A 15,034-nucleotide genomic window follows, 5' to 3' on the forward strand; every position below is an offset into this window, starting at 1 on the left:
CTTGTTCTTGACTGTAACCTTATTTAGCTGACGATATTCAATGCACATACGTAAAGAACCATCTTCCTTTTGCACAAACAGGATAGGTGCGCCCCATAGAGAAACACTGGCCTTATGAAACCTTTATCTAAAAGATCTTTGAGTTGCTCTTTCAACTCCTTAAGTTCTGCGGGTGCCATACGGTAAGGAGAGATAGAATTAGGTTATGTATCAGGAAGAAGGTCAATACCAAACTCTATTTCCTTATCGAGAGGTACCCCTAGGAAATCTTCTGGAAACACATCTGGAAACTCCTTAACTATATTAACTGACTGGACTATTGGAGTCTCAGACTTAGTGTCTTTAACTCGAACTAGATGATAAATGCAACCTTTGGAGATCAACTTTCTGGTCTTAAGATAAGATATGAAATGACTCTTGGGAGATATAAAATTTTCAGACCACTACAGAACTGGATCATCTGGAAATTGAAACTTAACCACACGGGTACGATAGTCTATAGATGAGTAACAGGACTGAAGACAATCCATACCCAAAATAAGATCAAAATCAACCATATCTAACTCTATCAAATTTGAAAATATGACCTTATGAAGAACACTAATTGGACACTTTTTGTAAACTTGCTTAGCAATAACTGACTCTCCTACTGGGGTAGAAACCAGGATAGGCTCAGGGATCTTTTCGGAACTTATCTCAAAATTTACAGCAACTAACGGAGTCACATAAGAGAAACTTGACCCAGGGTCCAACAATAAATACACCTCAAAATGAAAGACATGAAGCATACCAGTAATAACATCCGGTGAATCCTCTTGCTCCTGGCAGGATGAAAAAGCATAGAATCGATACTAGTGCTGACCGCCAGCCGTACTGGATGAAGTGCCCTGAGGAGGGGATGGATAGTCTAAAAGAGCTAGTGCAATGGTAACCTAAGTCTGGGTTCGAACATTTTGGCTCCCCTGCCTAGCATGCGGGAAATCTCTAATATCGTGACCCTCCTGGCCATAACCATAACAACCTTTCTGACCCTACAAATATCTACCTCCATGATCCTTACCACACTTGGCGCATGATGGGAGAGTAGGCTTCCTACTCACACCATTTTGAGATCTGGACATAGAAGATTTACCCCACTACTCCTATCTGTTTCTGGGTGTGGGAGCACTGTCTGATGAAAGCGCTGGCATAGATGAACGATTTTGAAACTGCGGGTGGTTTCCTTCATAGGATTTAGTCTGGCTATGCTCAAACTATTCTGACCTAGCCCTCTTATTTCATCTTACTCTATCTCTCTCTTTTATCTTTTCTGCCTCAAACTACTGAGCATACATCATCAATCTAGAAAGGTCCATATCTCGATTAAGTATACCAGTTCTACACTCCTTAACACACCAGTCACAAACTTACTCATGCTTGCCCTAGAGTCAGCCATCTGATCAGGGGCATACTTAGACAACTGGGTGAACTTGAGGCAATACTCCTTCCCTATCATAGAGCCTTTTCTTAGGTTTATAAACTCCTGTATCTTAGCTTCCCTCATCTCAAGTGGGAAGAACTTGTCTAGGAATACATTCTGGAACACCTGCCAAGTCATGGAAGCTGCATTCTCTCCTCTATTCTTCCTTCATATCACAACCCAATCATAAGCAATATCCTTAACCTATAAGATGCCAATTATATGCTCTCATCTTTAATTATATGCATAACTTGGGTGATCTTCTTCACCTCATCTAGATACAGTGTGGGTCCTCACCTATCTTTCATCGAAAGAATTTGGGCGGGTTCATCCTCATAAAATCACAAAGTCTGGCTATTGCTGCATCACCCCCTTGCTGATGTAGAACAGCAGCCTGATTATTGGCTTGTATAGTAGCAGTCACAACTTGGACTAGAGTCTAAATAGCAGCGCAAAATTCCGTATGAGACATATTCTCATTCAGGGGATTGGCAGGCTGAGGTGGCTGGTTATCGTTCCTACGGGCATTATCTCTATGGGGAGTCATATTCTGTCATGAAAGAGCACAAATTAATAGAAGAGAGAGACAACTATAAGCACGATAGACTATGAAAGAAGAGATGACTTTTCCTAGAATGTCCTATAGCCTCTTACTCTTAGATGTGGCGCGCTTCACACCGATGATCAAGACTCTACATAACGTGGCTTGTCTGACTTCCTAGGAATCTTTAAAACTTAGGCTCTAATACCAAGTTTGTAACACCCTAAAATTTCAACCCAAGGCATCACAAGGTGCTTAAGGCTACAAGTAGCCTCAAGCTAACCCTTTGAGCCTGCTACTAAGTCTAGAACTTTCTTTAAGGTAATTAGATCAAAACAATAATACTATATCATATCAAGTCTGAACTGAAATAACTGAAAAGCACTGTTGAACAACCATTACTGAAATCTGAAACATCAACTAATGGTCCAATAAACCTCTACTTACTAAAAAACTAGAGAGTCATTGGGACAAACCCCCAACTGACTCGAACTGAACTGAAAAGAAATAATCCAACTACTACGAAGACTGAAAATTAGGGAAAATAGGTTTTCGAACCTTGAGGACTCACCAATTACAGAAGTGTAGGTAGAGGTACTCGGGGATCACTATTGCTGCTGAGACTGAACACCTGAATCTACATTATGAGACAATATAGCACACAGACGTATATGTGGATCAGTACTTTGAGGATGTACTGAGTATATGGGGATGCATGCAATACGTAAAATAATATCATCATAGTTTATAAAATCATGCATGCTAAATGTAAATGACTCACATAGCTTGAGTAATCTAAAATCTGAATATATAAATAATGAATAGAAAAAACACATAATCTGAGCTTCATGAGCCATTACACTTAGTTCTAAAGTATGCATTCCCTATTTGTTCTCAAATCATGTAAGCAAGATAAAATCTGAAACTCACTCTACATAGTAAATATTTTATCTCAATAAACTATTTTAAGAGTAGGGGTCTTCTATTTGAGAGGTTCTTCTAACCGGTATGTACACCATGTGAGCATCCATGATATCCCACGACTAGCCCACGTAAGGTTAGGGCTATTCTACCCTTGCCATCAAAATAGAACAATCTATCTCAGTTATCACTATCTCAATCATCCACGTAAAGTGGGAATAATCTCAACCTACGGTGGCACGTAATTCAGGGTATGAAACCGTAGTAACTTACCCAACTCGGTGCTAAAAACTACTCCCAATCTCATGCTCAAAATCTCAAGAAAATCCACTTTAAAAGTAATCTAATGACGTATAATGAAACCAACTGTAAAATCTATAAACTCAATCAATAAAGTGGATTTCAATTCTATTGTGACCAAAAGGTCAAATCTTTCTCAATAATCTCAAAACATTCTCATCAAGGGGTGCTTATAGCACAAAATTCTCAAAATAACAATCTCAAATAGGTCTTAATGACCCATCTATAAATCTCATGATAAAACATCTCAAAATTTATGCTTGATAACATAAACATTCATAAATCATCTTAAAATCTATAAATTTCAGCAATATACATAAAATATAATCATTCTCATGTAATTCAACTTCTAAAACATTGAAAATCTCGTAATCTCTTGAATAGCAACAAAGGGTATAAACCCAAACTTCAAATTCATAGAAAAACATATAAAATCATGTATCTTTGTAATTAAAAATAGGTTTTGGGCACAAAGACGAAAGGATTGTCCTTGTTCATAACCCCACATACCTTATTTGGCTTGATTCAATGGAACAAGATGGACTTTGAAGCCTTGAGAATGTTCTTGGAGGATTTTCTTAAAAGCTCTTGATTGGTGATGCTTGATTCTTGAGTTTTCTTAGAGAAGGGTTTGTATCTAGTTCTTGAGGATTGATCTTGAAAGAAACCCTAATTTGATATTATAGATGAATATGATGTTATGAGCTATGATCTGATGTTATTGGGTGTTAAAAGGATCGAAAAAGACCCAAAAACCCTTTTAAAATGGCTTTAAATCACTGAACAGAAGTTGTGACAGCTTCGGCGATGGTCCGTCGCAGGCTCGACGGTCCATCGGCCTGCCCGTCGCACTTGGGCCAGAACAGGGACTTACTACCTTAGTTGCGACGGCTTGGGCGACGGTACATCGACTCTCCCTTCGTACTTTGGCCAGTTAATGGGTTTACTACCTCTGTTGCAATGCTTAGAGCAACGGTCCGTCGGCCTGCCTGTCGCTCCTGGGCAATTCAAACAGCTCTCTATAAAACGTCCATAACTTTTTACCCCTGATAACGAATTTTGAGGAAATTGGTATCGTTGGAAAGATAATTCAATTTACCATATGATAAAAATTTGAAATTGGGGAAATTCTATCTGATTTAAACATTATTTACTTAGGGAGTCAATTCTAAATATTCTGGAGACTAAATTAGACTTAAAGAAAATTCAGGGTATTACAATATCTCCCCCTTGTGAACATTCGTTCTCGTATGTGGCTAATGAAACTGAGATGCTGAAGATATGTACGAGTCAAACCCATCACAAAAACTATGTTCGCCAATTCCCACTTCCAAGTAGGAATGTTGAACTCCTACATTGTACCACTAGGCCTTTGGTGTTCAACTTTAACCTGCTGACAGTTGGAACACTTAGCTATAAACTCTGTGATATTTTTCTTCATACCACTCTACCAATAGATTTCCCACAAAATTGCAGTATATCTTAGTGGTTCCTGGTTATAGGGTAACGCGCACTATACACCTCTGCCAAAATCCATTATCTCAAATCATCAACACACGGGACACATAACCTACCTTGACAACGCAACACACCGTCTCCTCCTTGGGAGAAAACCTCTACTTTTTGATCTCTAACTGATTCCTTTAACTTAACTAAACTGGGATACCTATCATGTTTCTCCTTTACTTTGGCAATCATTGAAGATTCTGAACTACTCTGAACTCAAACACTACCTTAGACTGAATCAACCAACCGAACACCTAATCTAGCAAGATGAAGAACCTCCTGAACTAACTTTTTTTTATCATTCCCAACACGAGCAACACTACCTATAGACAATCTACTAAGGGTATCTTCCACTACATTGGCCTTGCCCAAATAATACAATGCACTCATATCATAATCTTTTAACAACTCTAACCACCATCTCTGGTGAAGATTTAAATCTTTACTTGAGAACACATACTGTAAACTTTTGTGATCCATGAACACATCAACATAAACCCTATACAAATAGTGCCTCCAAATTTTCAAGGCAAAAACAACAGCGGCCAACTCAAGATCATCGGTAGGGTAATTCTTTTTATAGGGTTTAAGTTGTATAGAGGCATAGGCTCTGACCTTGCCTCTCTACATCAACACACAACCAATACCAACTCTGGAAGCATCACAGTAAACAACGAACCCCTCCGAACCATCTAGCAAAACCAATACTCGGACTGAAGTGAGTCGAGTGTTCAACTCTTGAAAACTCTTCTCACAAGAATCTGACCACTGAAACATGACTTTTTTCTAATTCAATCAAGATATGGGGGATGCAATTGAAAAACCCTCAACAAACTGCTTGTAATAGCCAGTCAAATCCAAGAGACTCCTAATATCTGATGGAGAGATAAGTTTGGGCCAATTTCTCATGACTTTGTTCTTCTCAGGGTCAACTCTAATGCCATAACCAAAAATGAACAAATCATCAATCCTGGGGAGTGGATACTTATTCTTGATTGTGACTTTGTTCAACTGATGGTAATCGATGCACATTCTGATAAAGCCATCTTTCTTATGTACAAAGAGGACTGGAGCGCCCCATGGAGAAACACTGGGCCTGATGAATCCCTTATCGAAGAGATCTTTCAACAATTCTTTAAACTCTTTGAGCTCAGCTAGAGCCATACTATAAAATAGAATAGAGATAGGCAGGGTATTTAGAAGGAGATCTATTCTGAAGTCAAATTCCCTTTTGAAAAGAACTCTGGGAAGATCTTCAGGGAACACATCTAGAAATTCCCTTACTACTGAAACTGAATCGGGACTAAAAGTCCCAAAACTAGAGTCTGACTTGAACAAGATGCTAAGCACACCCCTTAGATATCATTTTTCTCACTCTAAGATATGAAATAATTTGACCCCTAAGCGCTGAAGTACTACCCCTTTATTCAATAACTAGTTCATTGGGAAATTGTAATGTCTTTACAATTTGAGCAACTTTGCATCCTAACTGTGAACAATAATAACAACAATGGACCCAATATAAATCCACAAGTTTTTTTTTTGGGGGGGGGGGGGGGGGCATTATATTTAGATACTAGGCAGACACTTTAAACACTCCAATTTTGAGGATGCACATCTATATCCCTCGACTCGTCCTTCTATGTCAGTTGAACACTCCAACTTACAAAATGATCTAGACATCTCCAAATTTATCTGTCACGTCAGCATCGAGTGTCCAGGAGACACTGTGGGGACGAATTGAGGTGTCTAGATGTGCACTTCAAAAGTTGGAGTATTTATTTTGCAGTTTAGGCCAAGTTTGAGGGTCTATCTATATATTATGCTTTTTTTTTTTTTTGATTGAAATGATAAAGAAAAGATTTTGGATTAATGACTTTTTCTTAATAGAGCTACAATAGAAGGCGTTTTATTTGACAACTAACTTGAAGGATCCGACTTCCTTGAAATATCATGTTTTAGTGTTTCAACAATGCTCAGGAATTAATTCTTTCCGGGAATGTAAAGTTTAAACCCCAAAATCATATCTAGAGTCAGTTTGATTATTTGTGAAGTAATTTCAGCTATTCCTAATAACATTCTGAACTGACTCTAGTATTTGCTTCGTACACTTCTTTTACTTTAAGATTGTTATATATTGTACAGGCAGTTGTCACTGAAGAAACGAACCGCTACAACCAGAAGGTACCCTCCCATAGGAATTTGTTGTTACTCTTTTAATTGCGCTCATGAAGATTACACTTATGCGAATCTATCAATGCTGTTTTAACTCCCGCAGCAAGTTCTCCAATACTTCCTCCAAATAATGGTCTAAATGCAGGAAGAGGGTATCAAACTCTTGGAAGTGGTATGTCTTTCAAGATACTTGTATTTCCGTCTTCCTGATATAAAAATGCTAAATAGAATTACTCAATAAGAAAACATCATTTATGAGTTTGGAAGTTCAATTTGTTTCAATGAATTTGATTTTGACACCTGCAGGGGACTTGTAGAAGAGTTAGTACGACTTAAAAAATTAGTAATAAATATAATTCATTATATTATATTATTTATTGAAAATGTATATAGACCTACTTTAAGCAAAACATTGTTTCTGAGTTTGAAGTTTCGTTCCGTTTAATGGATTTGATTTTGAGACCCGTGGATCGTTTTAGGTTATTATATGAAATTGTGCCAAACATCACGAGTTATGAAAAGAGAGAATGGTACATAAGATAGGACTAATGGGTTCTGATTGAAGTTTTGAAGCAGACCAAGAAATAACTGCCACTAGTGGTAAGCTCTGCTGGATGAATAAAAGAGGATAGTGTAGCCTAAAATTAAGACAAGTGTTATCTTGAGAATTATCTATTTGAATTCTTACAAGTGTTAGCTATTGCAATTTATAATACTTTTATGACATTGTAATTTACTGTTTTAAGTTGTTTGCTATTGTAATTTATACTAATACTCTTGTTCAAACTTTTGTGATATTGATAGTCAATTTATATTTTAAAAGTAATTTAATTTTTTAATTATTGTAATTTATAATATTTTTTTCTATTCAATTTAAGTGACACTGACATAATTTCGAGAGACAATCAAATATCACTATTGAGGCAGTGAAACCGACAAATCTTGAATGACTCATAATAACTAATTAGAAGTGATCTAACAAAATTGATATAAAACATATTTGTAAAAAAATTTTAAGTGGGTCTCATATAAGATGTCAAATTAATTTAAGACATTAAGAGTTAATTTATCATTTTATATTTATTTTATCTTTTTTAATTTAATATTATTAATTTTGTAATACTTAGATGACTTATAATAAATACTCAGGGGTAATATAGTAAAATTATGGTTGAAGCAGCTGAAACAGACATGTCATAAATATCTGTTTTACTTTTTTAGAAAAATTAATTTTATTAATTTTTTAATACGTAAATGTCATATAATAATTGATTATGAGTGATATTTTAAGTGGGCCTCATATAAGATGTCAAATTAATTCTAAACATTAAGAGTTAATTTATCATTTTATATTATTTTTACGTTTTTATTAAATATTATTAATTTTTTAATACTTAGATGACTTATAATAATTACTTAGGGGTGATATAGTAAAATTACGGTTGAAATAGCTGAAGCAGATATATCATAAATATCTGTTTTACTTTTTTTAAAATTAAATTTTATTAATTTTTTAATACGTAAATGTCATATAATAATTAATTAGGGGTGATATAATAAAATTACGAAACAAGCAGGCAGCTAAAAAAAGGCATATTGACCGTCAGTTGCCTGCTTCCAGCCACCCCACTCACGCTTATATACTAAGTTGCTCGGACTCTTTAAAAATGAATCCACACCCGTGTCGGATCCTTAAGAAATACACTATTTTTAGAGGATCTGACACACACCCATAGACATTTTTGAAGAGTTCGAGCAACTTAGCTAATATATAGTAGTAATAAAGGAGAATAGTCTAACATGAAGTTATGCCAAGTAGCATTTTAAGAACTAGCATCTTACAATAAAAAACTATTTTTTAGATTATTTAAATATTTTATATTAAGGGTGTGTTTGATGGATAATGTTATTCGGAAAACATTTTTTTATTTTTCCTTGTTTGGATAAAATTTTGGAAAAATATTTTCTAAAGGAACGGCCAAGGAAATTCATTTAAAAGAAAATTTTGAGGTGGGAGTTATGCCCCCAACCCTACTCCTCTTCCCCACCCCCACCCCTCTTTCCCACCCCCAACAACACTGAAGTAGCGTTACCCAAAAGCATTTCACTGCTCTTCTCTCCAATTTAGGGTTTCCTTCTCTCTTCTCCCCACTGCAATTTTAGCAAGCATTTCAAAGGTATGTTCTATAAGTAATTTTTTCTATGGTGTCAAAAATTTCTTCAAATTTTTCTTGTTTCGCTTGTTAGGATTTCTAATTTGAGTTCAATTTTGTTTGAATTTTTTTTTCAAATGTCCCATCTTTTAGTAAGTTTCTCGACATTTTTGTCTTTTATGAACAATCCTCTACTTGCTCTACTAAGTGCTCTTACTTGTTCTATTACAAGAGAGCTTAGTTGCATTAAATGTAAGGAAATAGATTAAAGGGGGACACCTGGTTCCACTTGTCAATCACTTTGATGATCATCTTCTTTTTCCTTTTTTTTAACATGACGACGGAGATTCAATATTTGCCTTAACTCATATTCACAATTATGTGGATGATTATTGAGCAAATAATTACATTTAAAGATTTGACTTACTGGTTATCAACTTTTATTTGAGTTCAATTTTTCTTGAAAATTAAAATCTTGGTTTAACTTTCACTGCATATTTTTAAGTTATTGTAAGGTAATTGAGCGATTAGCAGTAGGCTCAAGCTATATGAGTATCTTAAGACTTCCCTCAAGCTCTATTATAGAGTAAATGTAATTACATTGGTCACTACAACAAATGAATTCAACTAACCAAGATGAAGATGATGCAATAATTGGAGCTGCAGCCACATCTATTTTAGCTACTGGAGTTGTAATAATTGTTTCCTACGAAAATCAAAGTAGCATTCCTAGAGAACCTTATGTTGATAAAGATCAAGAAAGAGAATTCTACATGAATAGTATTTTGAATGGAAGAGATGTTCATTGTGTAGGTCAAACAAGAATAAGTAAGCTTGTGTTTTATGAATTATGCAATGCTCTTAGAAGAAATAGTTTGTTGTGTTCAACCAAAAATATGTTTGTTCAAGAACAAGTATTGATATATTTAGAGATTGTTGGTTTTAATGAATGGTTTCGGAAGATTAGATCATACTTTTATAGATCAATCGAGTCTATTCATCGATGCTTTCATACTGTACTTCAAGTAGTTTTGAAGCTCTATCCAATCTTTATAAAATCACCGGATGAAATCATCCAATCGGAGATAATGAACAATCATCGGTATTATTCCTGATTTACCTTGACATACTAAAATTTCATATTTTAAGTCATTTTATGAAAAATACTACATATTATTAATTTAAGTTGTATATAGGATTGTGTAAGAGCAATAGATGGAACACATGTGCTTGCATCTGTTCCTATTAAACAACAAAATAGATTTTGTGGTCGTAAAGACACAACAACACAAAATGTATTAGTTGCCATCAACTTTAATTTGAAGTTCACGTATGTGCTTGCTGGTTGGAAAGGATCTGCACATGATTCTCACATATTAAATGATGTGTTAGAGAGATCGCATAGTCTCCAAAATCCACAAGGTATCTTATTCAATATAAAGTAGTTTATAGGGAAAGTAGGTGAACAATGTCTATTAATTAACTTTAGTTTGACTTTATAAATAAATACTATCTTGTAGATGCGGGATATGAACTTCGTAAGGGGTTTATTCCTCCTTATCATGGAATATGCTATCACTTGCAAGAGCATAGTGATTGTCCTCCCCAAAATGAAAAAGAACTATTCAATATTCTTCATGCATCATTGAGATCCTCAGTTGAACGTGTCTTTGCTATTCTCAAGAGGCGATTCCGTGTGATTGACAATGAACCCTTTGGGACTTTAAGACACAAGTGGATGTTGTATTAGCGTCGTGTATTTTACATAATAACATAGTTGATTTAAAGCCAAATGACATGATAATACAAGAAGTAGATGTTGAAGCATTAATTCAACCACAAAATGTTCAAATTACTCAAAATTCTCAAGGAAGTCAAAGTTATCAAACACAAAGAGAAAGACGTGAAAAAGCTAGACAATGGCCATAAAAAAGGGATGCAATTGCTCATGCCATGTTATAAATTATGATAGGCGAAGGAATGAAGGACTTTAGTGTATTAAGAAACCTTGATAGCTAAATAGATAATGCTGCTTCTTTTTGCTTTTGGTATTTTCTTATTTCTTCTTCCTGTTGTAATTATTGGGCAGATCTTTTATGAAATAAATACTTCTATGGTTCATTATTGTTTTTCTGTTAGCTTTGAGTATTCTTCTTTTTTCTCTTTTTATTTGGTATATAGAGAGTTCACACATTTCTGCTAATTCGTATTTATGTTTTGTTGAGTATGGCTTGTTCAACGTAGTTTCTTGACTTGTAACAGTAAATCATGGGAAAAAAGGAGAGAAGTAGTTTAGGTGGTCAAAAACAATGGAATATTTGATTTTGAAGATTCTAGCTGATGAAGTGAAGTAAGGAAATAAATCGACTAATCAGTTTAAGGCTAGCTCATTCAATCGTGTTTTGAATGTCATTAACAAACAACTAGGAACGTAATGTTCATCTAAACATGTGGAGAATCATCTTAAAACAATAAGAAACACTTGGAGTACAATTCAAACTCTACTAAACAAAAGTGATCTTGGATGGGATGACAACTTGAAGATGATTACGGCTAGTCCTGAAGTCTATACTTTCCATATTCAGAAAAAATGTGTCTGTTAGCTTATTTTCTTATTTGTTTTAGCTGGTATTATTTTATTTCTTTTGAAATTATGATTGGTAGTTCTATTACTTGATTTTGTTGAATGAAATTGTGTGTACTTTTCAGTGTGGCGAGCTAGCAATTATTTCTGACTACTATTTATCAATATATAATTACATGTCTGGATATATGTACTATAAATCCCTATGTTTATTCTGGCAAATGATATTGAAAGTTGTTGAATTAGAGTACATTTCTTGATCTATGGTCAATTCTTCTGCTATTACCAGCTTAATAATCATTCTTATTCTACTTAGCAGCTGGATTAATGATGAGTGAAAAAAGGGAAGAGAGGGATGTTTTGACTCATTTTGGGTTAGCTTATTTCCTTGCTTTTCTTCTTTATTTTACCTGGAACTGGTACTTTTTTTGAAGAATCTGATTGGTAGTTCTAATTTGTTGATTAGTTCAATGAAAGGATGTAAACATGTCAGTTTTTTATGTTATATTTGTTGCCGTATGGAGTCAGGAATAATTGTTATCTCGCCATTCATTATTTTGGTTTTGTTGGAAGAGTTACATTATTTTGGTAATGTAAGTATAGATTACATAAGTGAACATTTTAGATGTGGTTGTGTTTTTAATCGATCTATGTAATGAGTTTAGAGTGTGGTCCTAGCTTTAATTTGCAACTTTAGATCCCTTCAAACTTTTGCCTTGGGGAAGGGCTATATAAATTTATGGCTTTCCCAGACTTAGTGGCATATGATAATGGGATCACCAAAAAGCTTCATTATTTTATCTTTGTGTAAAGTTTTTACTTCTCGAGGCTCCATTTAATCAGAAGTTTTGCCTGATATCTAGGTGTAACTATAATTGGTATCTCTTTTCTCCAGTAGCTCATTGAAAATAATAAATCATTATATTACTGGTGCTCTTTGTAAACTAGTAGCCAGTTCACGAAAGATATATATGATCCAATGTTTATCTTCTCATCGGCTTTAGTTATTGGTCATAGCTTCATTGTTTTCAGCACACTTATAATTGAGAAGAGAGAACTTAGTTTATGACTCATAGTCGGTGGAGCGAACTTGGTGTATGCATTTTTCTCCAACCACACATTCTTATATGTCACTAACTAACTCAGTTTATAGGTGTCTTTTGTGGTTTTAAGAAAATACTGCTCAAATCTGTACATGGGTGTATAGTGAATTGTTTTCTTTTCTTTCAAACTGAAGAGTTACATGAATTGCACAACAGAGCCCCACGAACTATAGAGCCCTAGAAACTAGTTCTTCAGCTAACAACTTTTTTTTTTTTGAATAATTTTCTCCAGAGATGATAGTTGTTTGTTTCAAACTTCTTGCATTTTGTTATTCAAAGTAGTATCTTGAGAATTCTTTTGCAGTTTGTTGTTTGTCTGTTATAAATTGAGTATTATGCTTGCTTAGAAATTTTGCTTAATTTTTAGAATGACAACAATCTCAAGTATATTGTCATTGCCCCCACCCCACCCCGCGATATGTAACTGGTAGGGGTGTACAAACTGAACCGTTAAGTCAAATCGAACCGATGAATCAAATCAAACCAAGGAAAAAATCAACCTATAGTCTGGCGTTGGAAAAAAAAAATCCGATCATTCTTGGTTTGGTTTGGTATTAGCAAAAATAAAATCAAAGCGAACCCAAACCAAACCGACAAAATACATATATAATTTTAATTTTTATACGTAAAAAAATATTACTTAGAATCTACTTTCTGATTACTTTTATTACTTTTTTATATTCAGAAAATAAATACATATTCTTGGGCCTTTAATTATAATATTTGTGTCCATTAGTAACAAATTAATACAAAACTCAATATTAATATAAAAACCTTAAACTCTTCAATTTCTTCACTTTACATTTTATTTTTCAAGTTTTCAGAGAGTTCTCATTATTTCCTCATCTTATTTTTTTCATTCTTCTCATTCATCTATGATTTGGGTTTGTTTCTCTTCTTTCTCTTTTTTCTTATGGAATTATGTTATAGTTAATTACTTTATGGAGTTAAGTTTTTAATAAGTTCTCTTCAATTCTTCATTGTCTTGAATGCTCAAATTTTATGTGAATAGAACTTTCAGACAAGCTACTGTGACTAGTGACTTTGAAACTGAACCACCGGGTATCCACATAATATTTCTTTGAGAGATAGTAGTTTAGATGTCTTAGTAATTTGCCAACTTAATTTTAATTGGAACTACTCTATGACCATTGTTTGTTTATCTTTTTACTGAAAAAATTTAATTTTTTTTTCAATCACATTATAATTGTAAAAAATACGAGAGAACTAAAATAAAAACGATTGTATATTGATTTGATTTGGTTTATAGATTTAGAAAACCGACATTATTTTTTTGATTATATTTTAATGAAAAATCGAACCAACCTGACCTATGCACACCCCTAGTAACTGGTTGAGAAGTGGTAGGTGAGATGAACAGTACTCTTTTTATTTTAGATTTTATAACCGTTGTGTCCGGGCCATCTTGTGCTCATCCCAACATAAGTTCCTAGACTTGGTGGTGAGAGTTCGCAGATGATGTTTTACCCCGAATCAAGGCAAATAACTACAACACTGTCCAGTTGATGGCTGTAATGAAACATTCTTACTATGGATCATTTGGATATCATGTTACAAACTTTTTTGCTGCGAGCAGTAGATCTGGAAACCCGGAGGACCTAAAGTATCTGATAGATAAAGCACGTAGCTTGATTTTACAAGTTCTGCTAGATGTAGTTCACAGTCGTGCAAGCAACAATGTCGTTGTTGGCCTTAATGGCTTTGATATGGCTTTGATATCAGCCAAGTTCTCAAGAATCCTACTTTCATACTGGAGAGCGAGGGTATCATAAGTTGTGGGATAGCAGGTTGTTCAACTATGCCAATAGGGAGGTTTTTTGTTTCCTTATTTCCAACTTGAGGTGGTGGCTAGAAGAGTATAAGTTTGACGAATTTCGAATTGATGGAATAACTTCTATGTTGTATGTTCACCATGGAATCAATATGGGATTTACAGGGAAGTACAATGAGTATTTTAGCGAGGCTGCAGATGTTGATGCTATGGTCTATTTAATGTATCCAATAATCTGATTCACAAGACTCGATTAGAGGTAGCTGGTACTTATGGAACTAGTCGGGGTGAGCGCAAGATGACTCGGAAACAACATTATAAAAATCTATCTATATATAATAAGAGAGGCAAAAGTGACAAATGTCAACACTATAAAAATCCTACTTTAAAAAAATAATTAAACATTAAACATAATTATTAAAATAGGAAAAAATTATACAAAACTAATCTACAGATTAACTACCCTATATAAACTGATATTATAACTTCTCACATTCTCC

The 15,034-nt window shown here is 34.4% G+C and overlaps 1 pseudogene; it reads left to right on the forward strand.

Moving 5' to 3' along the window:
* The first annotated feature begins 11,364 nt into the window (after window positions 1–11,364).
* Window positions 11,365–15,034, forward strand: part of LOC124898760 — a 13,701-nt pseudogene continuing 10,031 nt past the window's right edge.

This window comes from Capsicum annuum, chromosome 5 (genome assembly GCF_002878395.1).
Source record: "Capsicum annuum cultivar UCD-10X-F1 chromosome 5, UCD10Xv1.1, whole genome shotgun sequence".
NCBI classification, from domain to species: domain Eukaryota; kingdom Viridiplantae; phylum Streptophyta; class Magnoliopsida; order Solanales; family Solanaceae; genus Capsicum; species Capsicum annuum.